Source organism: Scyliorhinus torazame, chromosome 4 (assembly GCF_047496885.1).
Source record: "Scyliorhinus torazame isolate Kashiwa2021f chromosome 4, sScyTor2.1, whole genome shotgun sequence".
NCBI classification, from domain to species: Eukaryota; Metazoa; Chordata; class Chondrichthyes; order Carcharhiniformes; family Scyliorhinidae; genus Scyliorhinus; species Scyliorhinus torazame.
Genome location: NC_092710.1, coordinates 184516260 through 184530219, shown reverse-complemented (window position 1 = coordinate 184530219; position 13960 = coordinate 184516260). Strand labels below are relative to the sequence as shown.

General features: G+C 45.6%; 1 protein-coding gene across 5 annotated transcripts in view; it reads left to right on the top strand.

Annotated features, from left to right (window-relative positions):
* Nucleotides 1-13960, top strand: part of asxl2 (ASXL transcriptional regulator 2) — a 430279-nt gene that overhangs the window by 154612 nt on the left and 261707 nt on the right. The window lies entirely within an intron of this gene.

Here is a 13960-nt window from a genome sequence, read left to right as displayed (position 1 = left end):
AACTCTTGTGTTGTCGGCCCTTTGTTCGGGTTGGTGGTATTGTCATGTGAGAGTCCCTTTAAGAAAAGTGTGTATTATCAAATGGCTGCAGTGATGTCATTGTGTGGGTGGAGCTGGAATGTGATTCTGCTTTTTACATTTGTTTTGAGTTGGAAGCTCTATTTGGCTCTGTGTTTTAGTTTTGCTTTCAGTTGGGAAGCTGCATTCAAACCAAGCAGATGTATACTGGTCTCTCTCTCTGTATGTTAAACAAGCTGTTTAGATCACTTGATAATTTAAAAGTGATAGCTGTTCTCTGTAGAGAATTCAAACCTACTTTCTTTGTTAAAAAGTGTTTTGGCTTATGGATGTTGTTAGGAAAGTTACTACGGGTTACCTATAGACTACTGTATCCTTTTGGGGGGTTGTCAGTGTTTATGGGTTTATAAAATGTGAACTGGATTCATAGAATAAACATTGTTTTGTTTTAAAAATACTTCAGATCTCTGTTGCATCACACCTGTAAAGTGGGCCCTTGTGCTCCCCATAGCCAAAATCTATTAAAGTTGTGGGTCAGGTGAACTCCATGATATACTTTGGTGTTCTCTAAACCTTGGCCCATAACAGTATAAAAATAATCTTTAGTGCCACAAGCCGGCTTACATTAACACTGCAATGAAGTTACTGTGAAAAGGGTGGAATTACTTTGCGGTCAGTGTCCTTTAATGTCGTGCTAACACGCCACTTTGTGTTCACTCCTCAAATTTCCTTCACACTGACCACCATCACCACCAGGGTGTTACCATAGTGTTCATATACAATTTAAAATGTTCTCTCTGGTTACCATTAAATTTTGGAAGGGCACAATATATAATTCTGTTGTTGAGTGCAACAGTTCAGATATTGTACAAAGATTTCACACCATGATATTCTATTAAAATCCTCAAGACATCTATGAGTGACAGTCACAATGACATTTTCATTCTTCCAAAAAACAGCATATCAGTTTTTTGGTCTCTGTCATTGTAACAGTAGAGGGCAGAATTGTCTGGTGTATAAATTCTTAAAGCTATTTATCTGAAGTTCTTCCACTCTTATTTTTTAAATTATTGTGTCTTCTGGGCTCCTTTGTTAAAGTCCTTTGTGGGATGAAGCAAATTTTCTGCAGTTCTTGAAATAGTTATTTATTTTTATGAGGAATTATTTCTTCAGTTGTGCCTTTGTAACATGATTCATAGGAATCTATCAGACCTTACACTGTATGGATACTGTATAGGTTGAAATATTTTTCAATGTTTAGAGGTTTCTAGCAGAAAATTAAATTCTCCTTTTTTAAATCATTGATGTACAATATATGACAAAAGGGGTTGGGGAGGGACACAGGACGTGATCATTGCGTGGAGCGGCAATCTTTAAAAAAAAAATATATTTTTATTCAACAAATTTTCATCATACAAATGAAAAACAAGAATAACCCTAACAATATATAAAAGGAAACAATCACACCCAAACCCAAAAAGCTCCCCACCCTTTCCCCCGAAACCCCCTCAGCAGTCTATGGTAACCAACTCCCGAAAGTGTATAATGAACAAACCCCAACAATTGTAGAACCCCTCCTTCGCCACCTCTCAACTCAAACTTCACCTTCTCCAGGGTCAAAAACACCAGCAGTTCCCGTGCCATGCCGAGGCACAGGGTGGAGAGACTGACCTCCACTCCAACAGGACCCGCCTACGAGCGATCAGCAAGGCGAAGACTAGAACTTCTGCCTGCAACTCGGGCCGGTTCGACACCTCGGAAATGGCTTCTAGGGGACCGGGCTCCACATTCAAAAGTAAAACCCCCGAGATCATGCTAAATACTGCCGTCCAAATACTTTCCAGCTTAGGGCAGGACTAAAACATATGGACATGGTTTGCGGGACCCCTCCCACATCACTCACAGACATCCTCCAGCCCGAACAGTCGGCTTATCCTTGATTTTGTGAGGTGCGCCCTGTGTACAACTTTCAGCTGTATCAAGCCTCAGCCTCGCACACGGGGTCGAGGCATTCACCCTCTGCAGCACCTCACACCGCAATGCGGAGCGTCAATCTAACAATTATAGCTCTTCAAAAGATCTGGGCGCTATCTGTTGGAAATAAATGAATATGCCACCTGTAAATGGCACTAAAAACAGCCTCTGAACAGTTAAAAGATTGAAATAATTTGGTTAATTAATTAATAGTTGTATATTTCAGATGAGGGTTCACTAGTTAGAGGACATTCTTCAAAAGCAGTCATTGGAATCATGCCCATAATTACTATAGATAAAATGAGGCCACACCTGAGGTTTCCAGATTATATGTACCGAAACATGTATATGCACTGTACCAAATCTTTGTTCTTTCTGGAAATATATCAGAAAGGAATAGACCATTTACTCAGAGTTTGTTCTCTGTGGGTGTTCGGAACTTCAAACTGTAGGATAATCAAATGTGTTTTGCAGCTAGAATTACAATGCTTTCTTTAACGATGTTCCATCATTGAGCAAATTCTTGTGTACAGTAGTGTCTCCTTTGTAGCAATATATTTGTTTTTCAAATCAGTTTGGTTAAGTGATTTTTACTTCATATTTGAAGATTATCACTCTGTGAAAAGAATAGTGAAAGCAGTGGAAACATTTCAGGGTTTTTCTGGCTTGTGTTGTCCTGAGGTGATGCTTTATTGATTTAAACAAAGGAAGGTCTTGCATTTGTGTAGTATCTCATCACTTCTCCCAGGAAACGTTTTGATATTCAAACAAGGAGCAGTCATTTCACACAGCAAGGTCCCAGAAACCATAATGCGTTGACCAGTTTCATCTGCTTATGGTGTTAACTGATAAGATTGGTACGAATGAGGAAACCCCTTCAGACCATTTTAGCTGTACAGAAAAAGCTTACAATCCTTTTATAGTTTAAACATAGGAATTAGGAGCAAATGTGGGCAATAAAGCCCTTTGAGCCTGCTCTGTCATTCAATCAGATCATGGCTGATCACTTCCTGGTCTCAAATCCATATCCCTTTAACCTGTTTTTAAAAAATCAGAAATATATCTATCTTCTTCGTGAAACCATTTAACGACTCCGCATTATGGGGCAGAGAGTTCCACAAATTCACCACCACCTCCAAGAAGTAGTGCTCATCTCAGTTCAAAATCTACTGCCTCAACCTATATCCATTATCTCTTTAATCTATCTTCGCAGTTTAGATGAAGTAAGGATCCATATTTATATCTAATATTTCTTATACTGTAATTCTGTGAGATTACCTTCTGGGCTCCTCCTCTGAAAGTGAAAAATGGCAGGTTTCTCAGTTGCAAAAGGAACATTAACCAGGACATCAGTTGCACTCCCTACCCTAATGAGACCATTAACATCCAGGTTGATTACTGGAACAGGCAGATGGATCCTTTGGCCTGAACGTTTGCCCATCGGGTGTGTGCACTCAGTGGGCCTAGAAGCAGGCGGGACGCACGCTTCTGGCTGCAATCGGCACTGGAACGCATTTTAACAGCAGCGTGAAATGCGCGCTTGGAAAGACTCAGCATTGCCGAAGAGGGTGAGCGCCGAGCAAAGTGCCTGGTGCTTCAAATGGGCTCCCTCAAGGGGACAGCCACTGAGGAACCGTCTCAGGGAGCTACAGACCTGTACAAAATAAATCCCAATGGAAAAACACTGTTAACACTGTAGGCAGCACTTTGGAGTGCAAACCGCAGTGTACAGGCACCTTTTAAATTTTTATTTAAGCCCTGACATTTCATCCATTCAATATTTCTAAACTTGCAGACAACATTGAGCTAAAAAAATTAGATCAGATCGGCCACGTTCATCGGCATCTCATCCATAGTAGTGTTGTAGAACGATTCAATGTCACGCAGCGTCCGTCTGTCCTCTTCAGTGATTAGGTTTATGGCAACACCCTTGCGTCCAAAATGCGCTCCGACAGGAAGGATGCAAAGAGGCTGCAGGGTGACTTTCATAGGCTGGCTGATTGGACAATTACTTGGCAAATGCGATATAATGTGGGTAAATATGAGGTTATCCACTTTGTAGCAAAAACAGAAAGGCAGACTATTATCTGTATGGTGGCAGTTTAGGAAAAAAGCAAGTGCAACAAGACTTGGGTGTCATGGTGGAACAGTCGCTGAAGGTTGACATGCAGGTACAGCAGGCGGTGAGGAAAGCTAATGGTAAGCTGGCCTTTATAGCGAGAGGATTTGAGTATAGGACTGGGGATGTTTTGCTGCAATTATACAGGGCTTTGGTGAGGCCACACCTTAAATATTGTGTGCAGTTTTGGTTTCCTAGTTTGAGGAAGAACATTCTTGCTATTGAGGCTGTCCAGTGAAAGTTCACCCGACTAATTTCCGGGATGGCAGGACTGACATGGAGAAAGACTGGATTGACTGGGCATTTACTCACTGGAGTTCAGAAGAATGAGAGGTGAAATGAAATGAAATGAAAATCGCTTATGGTCACAAGTAGGCTTCAAATGAAGTTACTGTGAAAAGCCCCTAGTCGCCACATTTCCGCCGCCTGTTCGGGGAGGCTGTTACGAGGTGATCTCATAGAAACAATAAAATCCTGATGGGACTGGACAGGCTAGGGCGGGAAGAATGTTCCCGATGTTGGGGACGTCCAGAACTAGGGGTCACAGCCTAAGAATAAGGGGTAAGCCATTCAGGACTGAGATGAGGAAGAACTTCTCTCAGAGAGTTGTGAACTTGTAGAATTTTCTACCACAGAAAGCTGTTGGGGCCAGTTCGCTGGATATATTCAAGAGGGAACCGGACGTGGCCCTTGTGGCTAAAGGGATCAAGGGGTTTGGAGAGGAAGCGGAGGTGGGATATTGAATTTGCATGATAAGCCATGATCATATTGAATGGTGTTGCAGGCTCCAAGGGCTGAATGACCTTCTCCTACTCCAATTTTCTATGTTTCTATGGATTGAGGTTGCAACAAAACATAAAGGGCGCTTGGCCAATCTGCCTGCTGGTCAACCGTAAAACTAGATGGGTCACGTAAAATTACTTTCAACTAACCCTTTCATGGACTAAATTGCCTGCTTGGCAGTTTGCTGGTGCGCTTCCGACACTTGCACATGCCCAATGTCTTCTTGTTCAATTTCACGTGCTTCCGGAAGGGGCACATGCGAGTAAGATAAAATTCTGACCTTGATTTAAAGTCTCAACCAGTGGATGGAATCTCCAATACAGCAAATAGTATTCAATGACTGTCAACTTATTTTACGTTCTCGAATTCTGCAGTGGAGCGCAGTCCACAATCTTCATCAGCGGTGAGGGTGCTACCAACTGAGTCAAGCTGCAGCAAGCTATCTATCTATATTAATACTTGTATCCAGGTTTTCTACTTCCTGTATGGATTCCCCTTGCTTCCTATCATCAGTCTTTGTCAGTCACATCTAAACGTTCGATATTTTTGTTGCCAGCATTTTGCTTTCATGTGTTATTGATTGACTGAAAGTAAAACAACAGAAAATCAAAACTGAAGGTAAGGAACAACCATGACAAGTAAAGCTAGAAAGCGGCCAGTGGGAAACAGCTAAGATCTTGTGGGAAAAAAATAAACCCAAATGACCAGTCAGAGGAACTGTTACAATCCCAGTTGATGTTATAATTGGACAGGAAGATCCCAGAATGGAACTTTGGCTCATAACACCGTGGCCGGGACAAGTCCTGGCCAAATGTTGACGCCGGCGTCAAAACCGGTGCGAGCGACGCCGGCGTCAACAGGCCTCTAGGCCCAGTTATTCCCCCCTTCCTCAGGGGCTAGAATGGCGCCGGAGTGCTGTACGCTGCTGCGGCGCCGAAAGCCGGCCTTACACCGCTGGAGCGGGTCCGCATATGCGCACCACGGCCGGCTCGGGTCCGCGCAAGCGCGCCACAGCCGGCCCCCCGGGCAACATGGCGGAGCCCTACAAGGGCCCGGCGCGGAGGAGCATAGGCCACCACCCCCCCCCCCCCCCCCCCTGGAATGAGCGCGCCCGCCGATCGGTAGCCTCTGATCGCAGGCCTGGCCACTGTGGAGGCCCCCGCCAGAGTTGGCTCCCCTCACCCCCCACCAGGATGGCCCCCGCAGCCAGAATGGTGAAGTCCCGTCGGGTAGGACCATACGCGAACGACCTTGGCGGGCACTCGGCCCCTCGAGCGCAGAGAATCGTCACGGGGGCCACTTTCAATGGCCCCTGACCGGCGACGCAGTGACCGCACTGGCGCGATTGACTGGAGAATCGGCGGCCCGGTGTCGGAGCGGCGTGGCGGGAATCGTGCGGTCCCCCGGCGATTCTCCGACCCGGCGCAGGCTCGGAGATTCCCGCCCCGTAACTTTTACTTTAAAAAAAACTTGCTGGAACGGTCACGGGACCGCTAATTAGTTTAAAAAAATGATCAAACATGAAAAAATTGGATTATGATACAATACTCCTTTACTCCCCCCTAATGTTTAGCAATTATGCACAGATTTTAAGATTAACATGGATTATAAAATACATCTTATTCTCCAACAAAAACAGAAAATGCTGGACAATATCAGCCGGTCTGACTCTTTGTCAAAGCTACAATGGTCTCATTAACACAAAGTCCTTTTTAAGCACACAAGATGACTGTGTAAGACATCCCCCCCTCTCTGAACCCAAGTGAATGACTGGATTTCTCCTCAAAATCCCCTCAGATGATTCTTATACCATGAGCCACATTGGCTCACTGAACTCTGACTTCCACGCCATGAGGCAGCAATGCTAACCACTACGCCACCATGCCACCCTCACGAGCCTGGGATGGAGCTGACTTCTGGAACTTAGTTGATATCCTATTGCCTCCCTAGTTGGGACGCTCCTTATTTGATTGAGCAATTTTTTCATCAACGATGGTGAGCGTACGGTGTGGAAATATGGACTGACAGCTGGGTCCTGACCCCTTGTTATACTATGATCCACTCCTGGTAGTTGTCTGTCCTTTTTGTTGAGATGGGAGGGGGATAATGAATCCATGATTAGATCCTGCAGGGTTACAGATGTGTCTGGTATCCAAGGGAAGGAGGTGAAGGTGTGTCAGTGGTGTATCTGGTGCTGCTGGAGTTGAGGGAGATGTGTATATTGGTGCGTGCCCAAATATAACGTGAAAATTCGATCCTGAACTGCTGTGATCACTGCCAGCAAGCGCCACATGGGCAGGTGTGCACCATTTTACCATGTTTTCATGGCTGTACCCTGTTTCTTCCTTTTTATCTGGTGGGATTTTTAGAGGTATAAATTGTGTTTAATGATTGTATTGACCCAGTTGTACTGTTGTTCTCCCATTCCCTTCTGTATTCCAGGATGCTGAGCCGGTATTTCTCCTGTGGTATTGCACCTTCCTGTGGGTTTGTTGCGTCGCTGATTAAAAATGTAAATCGTGAATAAATATAATTTTTTGTTTGAAAACTCACAGGTGTGGAATACGCAATTTTCCAGGATGTGTCAGTAGCATTTCGTAGAGTGATTTCTCAGCTTCTCGTAGTATCTGCTTGTCTCTTTTTCAATTATTTTTTGAAGAAATGTTGAATAAACAATATTTAAAGCTTTAGTCAGATGAAGCTTAGTTTGACTCTTTTTTTAACAGCAAGATTTTTTGTGTGTGAAAGGGAATGCTCAAGGAAAAGGAAACAATTCCTTTTCAAAAGTCCCCTTGAACTGTAGAGTACATATTTCCGGCAGCATTGTTTTCCTTATTGAATTCTAACTATTTCATTATTTATATTTCACATTGATAAGTCAAACATTTTCATGCTTTTGAAAATTATTTGAATATAAACTGACAGTGAATTTAAATAGATCTTTATCCAATCTGAGAAACACAGGCAGTGATAGGGGTGGATTCAAATTTGCCAGTGGCTTTCTGATGGGTAGGTTAGGGAAGGAATTTGGTGCTGATTTGGGGTTGAAAAGGAAGGGGGCTGACTGGAATTTACTAATGCTGGTTGGTATGCTGGTTCCTTGCCATTTTCTTGGAAGCCTGCAGAATGGCTACATTTTTAAAATTTGTTCACAGAATGTGGGCATTGCCAGATAGGCCAGCATTTATTGCCCATCCTTAATTGCCCTTGAGAAGATGGCGGTGATGAGTTGCTGTCTTGAACTGCTGAAGCTCATGTGGTGTAGATACATGTGCTATTGGGGGGGGGGGGGGGCGGGGAGTTCCAGGATTTTGACCCAGCGATAGTGAAGGAACGGTGATATATTTCCAAGTCAGGGTGGTGAGTGACTCGGAGGGGAACCTCCAGGTAGTGGTGTTCGGGTGTGTGCTGCTTTTTGTCCTTCTAGATGGTAGTGGTCATGGGTTTGGAAAGTGCTGTCTAAGGAGCCTTGGTGAGTTCCTGCAGTGCATCTTCTAGATGATGCAAGCCGCAACCACTGTGTCTCTGTAATGGAAGGAACAAATGTTTGTGGATGGGGTATCAAACAAACAGGTTGCTTTATCCTGGATGGCGTTGAGGTTCTTGAGTGTTGTTGGAGCTGCACTCATCCAGTCAAATGGAGAGTATCCCATTACACTCCCGATTTGTGCCTTGTTGATGGTGGACAGGCTCTATTAACTCTATTAAGTTCCTCCTCCTCAATTGTGGTTTGGCAGCTGTGGTAATTTCTTCAGTTTAGTTATATAGGAAGTGCTGAGTCTTGAGGCACTCTCTCTTACCTGCAATGGCAGGCTACAGCTCCTTAATTTCTGGAGGACATCTTATTGACCTGTCCACTTCAAGAGCCTGCCCGCCAATTTATCCATTCTTCCAGAATTATGTCAGCTGACTGTTTCTGACATGGTGTGAGGTTTGGACCTGGCATTGATCCCAAATCAGGATCCTGACCTCAATCAGAGAATTCTGTCATGGAAGCAGTCCTAGGGACAGAGGTGATTCAGTTGAACACACATCACCATGCTTGTCAATGATGTTGCAAATCAGTAGCTTGGAGATGAGGAATGAGGAATGGGTTGAGGTGTCCAGGGTAAATCCTTTGGTGACTGGTGGTGATGGTACTGAAAGAAACAACATCAGTTCTGGTGATTGAGGTGTGATTATACAAGACTGAGGAAATATTTAACGAGAAATCAAATGCTTGTCTTCACAATTCTGTTATTTGCATTTCAGCAGAAGAGAAATCAAAAAAAATTCTGTGGTTCAAATTAGTCGTTCATTTTTTTCTGATGGAATTGTAGAATGTTGCAGAACAGAAACCGGCCATTTACTCCATGAAGTTAAGCTAGTATTTTTCTCTACATTTTAATCTCATTCTCTATCTCACTACTCCTATCTTTAATATTCTTGTTGAAGGGGTTGCATATTCTTCTTGTTGAAGCCTGGTATTTCTCAAGCATGGCATTACATCAAAACCATCAGAAATCATATTTCCACACTTCAATATTACTTTTCCCTATCTTCAATACCGTTCTTGTTCCTTTTCATAGATCAAAGGTTTACATTAGCTATTGTATATACCTTGAGGTAACAAATAAATGATTGTGCACCTCAATGTGAATACTTATACAAATCAGAATCTAAAGGAAAACAAACTACAATCTGATCAGGAACTTGTTTTTTGTTGAAATTTTTTGTTTAAACAGATTTGTAACATTTACAGAGAAAAAAGAAGGCCATATACAAAAGCCTTAACATATTGAAAATGAACAGTGGGAAAGAATAAACATATTAATAAGGCACTTCCCCTATCAGCTCTGTTTGCCCATGCCCCACGTGTTCAACTAAACTAATGTGGCTCTAACCCTCCTCCCCCCGGGTGCTGCTGCTGTCGGTTTCCTACACTGTTCCCTGCAAGCGGCTTCCTCCCCCGGGGGATCCCTGATCACCCCCACCCCCCTTGCCCACTTAAGTCTTCTCTGCTCTCTTTCCCGGCTGTGTCCCCCCCCCCCCCCCCCGAGGCTTGACCTGCCAGGTCCGCCCTGCGCTTGGCCCTAGCCCGCCCCTTCTCCTACTCTCCCTGGTGCCCCCGACCTACGCTAGCTACGCTGACCCCTGCCCTTGGCGCCTGACTGTCTCCCGCCCAAGTGCTCGGGCCCTCCCCCCACACACCAAGGACCCATTAACCTGATTGTATCTCCCCGTGCCCTTTCAAGTCCCTTAACCCGTCCCAAGCCCATCCCCCCCATCAGAAGCCCCGCTCTCCCGCCAAAAGTTGCCAAGTGCAGGGCCCCCCTTGCAGGGCCTCTCTCTCTCTCTCTCTCTCTCTCTCTCTCTCCCCCCCCCCCCCCCCCCTCGTTGCAATCTCCCTAAATCACCCTAAGCAGTGCGCCCTCCAGTCCCCGCTCTCTGTCCAGGCTGAAAACAATCTTAGATAAAACATTACAGTACAGGATAATTTAACAGACCACCGCCACACAAAAGCTCCGTGAGCCCAGAGTCTTTTAGTTCAAGTCCAGCTTCTTCTTTTAATAAAAGTCCATTGATCAGGAACTTTTCAAGTTCAACCTAACTGGCTGCCTCAATGAAGAGCTTTCTATCCAAAGAGGAACAAACGTCAATAGGGGATGGGCATGTTCGGTGCAAGTAATCCTTCCACCTGTATTCTTTTGTTTATTGAAAAGCAGAACTCCTTTTTTTCTCAGAGACACTGTCTGGTAAATCAAGTTTTTACTTGCATTCACAACTCTAATAAGATGGATTATGTATGATTATACCAACGTTCTCTTGTTTTTAAACAGTTTTTTTCAAGAAGGAAATAGCATTTGACTCTGCTTCTTTCAACAGGCACCAGAATTTGGCAACTATTTGAGTGAAGAAACATTCCAATCACTCAGTCACTTGTCAAACTCTAAATTCAATTTCTTAAAAGTGGAAATGATTTCTCATCGCACACTAATTAAACAAGCATATCCAAATTGGATTTCTGTGTAGACTGCTCTAGCTTTGCAGAGCAATAGTTTGCCCCAGCGCATTTTACTGATGTAAACTACTCATCAGAATGAGTTATGCCAATGAAAACATTTTACTTCAAGTTTTTGTGTTCCTGTTTTCACTGGTGGAACAATTGCCATCTGGAGTGAATCTTGAAGTAGGAAATAACATTTGTACAAGAATATCTTCAGGATCAATTTTGTCTGGTACTGCTCGTAACTCATTCTTCACCTATAAATCTTGATCGAACGCAATCTCCCTTGAACTTGAAAATCTCCGATTCCTATGGATGTTGCAACAGCTGTTAACATTTCATATGACCTTAGAGCCTGGTACTGATCTGTCAATCTTCTCATCAAGCTTAGTCCTCACTTGATCACCAGATATTAGCTTTGGGTATACTCTAACTGAATATCGCTTGTTAAAGCAATGCTGGTAATCGTACATCTTTGTTGGCCTATTTAATCAGTTTTCTGCTTGGTTATGTTGGCTTCAGACTTTTGTCCAAAAATAGGCACCGTAGTTTTAATTTGTTTTCTTGCTATTAACTCCATTGGGCTTTTATCTATAGTTGCAATGAAAGTTGTTGTGTAACAACTCTCTTGTTTCAGAATTCATTTTATCCTCTCAGCCTCTTTATTAACCTTTGTATAATAAGGCGACTGGTCTGAGTTTCAAACACAGGAAACTTTGCATTCCTTAATAGGTGGTAAAGTCCTTAAAACTACCTCAATAGACAATTCCTCATATTTCCAAATCGTTGAGCACAATTCTCCCCAAAAATGACTAAATGTCAATTTGTAGAAGTTTAGCGGTGGGATTTCTGCTGGATGTTTGGGTGCGATCCAGACCGGTATTCCCCCTCACTTAGGGCGCGATTTAATGGATAAGTTCCTAAGGGCGTGATTCTCCCCCAAAATTTCTAAATTCATTTGTGGCGGGTTTTTCAGTGAGTTTATCCCCGGATCTGCCGGCGAGTTCCCCACCGCTATCCAATGACACTTCGGGCGCGATCCTCCGACCACGGTGTGCTGGAAAAACATCTCGCGGCAGTGCAGCGTGGCCGGTAAAAGCAGGGAGACCCCGCTCCCGGGATCTACCCAGCTCGCAACGCCTCGTGAAATTCAACGCAATCTTGCGAGACATTGCAAGGTGAATCTGCAGATTTGAGCAAGGCAGTAAGCTGTACTCTAAGGTGCATATTCCCGAGGTACCTGTGGCTTTGGGATTCAGTCCCTTTGCCTTGAAGACCTCGGGCAAGCGCTGTTTGGTACTGGACCCCACAAATGGGGATCAGACGGAACGGCACTCGTGGGGGTCTCCAAGGGGATTGGAGGTCTCCAGCTATATGGCCATTGGTAAGGGTTATGGGTGGTCGGTGGGGCAACCGTGCACGGCACCACCATGCCAACCCCAGGATTGTGTGTACTCCTTCCAGGGGCAACTCCTGTCTCTGCCCTACTGACCACCCATAACCCCCTCCGACTGCCAAGGCCTCTGGTCGTGTGGCTGATGGCTAATGCTAATAGGAAATTGGCAATTGTGGTTAAGTGAGCACTTCACACAACCCAAGTGGATTCCCGTGGGTGGGTGGGCCATGTAGCATGTGGGAGTCATTGCCTAGCATCCCAATCACACCTTGATGCATTAACACTGTGCTTGAACCCTGCGGGAGGCAAACATACACACACAGCAGCCAACATCCAAACACGCAGGGGATGGGACACAGCTCCGGGGACATGTCCACGGCCGGAGGGTGAGTGAATGCCACGGGAAAGGGGAGCTGCCTGGAGAGATGGGCCAATGTATGGAAGTTGGGCGGAAGAAAGTGACAGAGACTTCATACTGGTTGTATACAGGGGTGTTTATTGTGTTTTACAATTCCCCACCCTCTCAATGGTGCTGCCCCCCCCATCCTCTACCCCTATCCCCTGGTGCCCTCTGATCCACAATATGCCTGTCCCTTCGAGCTCAACCGCTACTTCTAGGTGTGTCCCCAGGATACACATCTGAGGTGGAGGCAGCCAGCTGCTTACCTCGTCCCGTGGCCTTTGATGCCCCTGGCTGGCATCTTTTGAGGGCTCTGAGGCCAGAGGACCCCGGTTCACTTGTCAGCGGCACATTAGGGGCAGCACGGTAGCCTTGTGGATAGCACAATTGCTTCACAGCTCCAGGGTCCCAGGTTCGATTCTGGCTTGGGTCACTGTCTGTGCGGAGTCTGCACATCCTCCCCGTGTGTGCGTGGGTTTCCTCCGGGTGCTCCGGTTTCCTCCCACAGTCCAAAGATGTGCAGGTTAGGTGGATTGGCCATGATAAATTGCCCTTAGTGTCCAAAATTGCCCTTAGTGTTGGGTGGGGTTACTGGGTTATGGGGATAGGGTGGCGTTTGGGTGGGGTGCTCTTTCCAAGAGCTGGTGCAGACTCGATGGGCCGAATGGCCTCCTTCTGTTCTGTAAATTCTATTCACAGCTGTGCCACCCTGTCCCGTGTACTGGCTGTGAGATACAGCATCATCAGAGGGGTGGAACTCGGGGGAGCTGGTCGCCACCGTTGTCACTCCATGGGACGGATCCGGATTGGCACCAGGTTCCCCCTCCTCCCGCTCGGTGCCCATAGGGCCCTGTTGTTCACCTTGGGATGGAGGGGCAACTGATTCGAGCCCCAGCTGCCCTACATTATCTGGCTTTGCCAGCCCTGACGGTTCCCCATGGTCTGCACCATCGTTTCGACGCCCTCGGCGATGCTCCCCAGTGATTGGGCCATGCTTTGCAGCGCCTCGACAATGCCAACCTGCGACTGGAACAAGCTCCGCAGCGCCTTGGCCATTCCCATCTGAGAGTTCTCATGTTCTCATGTTCTGCAGTATCTCATCAAAGCCAGCCTGTTGCTGGGTCACATCCACCAGCGAGTTGACATTCTGCCAAGACCCTCAGCCATGGCCGTCATCGACTGCGCAAAGCCTTGGTTACCTTAACTAATGGTGCCGGTGTGTGCACCAAGCTCTCCACTGCGGTCCCCATCTTTGCAGTGATGGCCTTGGAGCCACGCATTGCC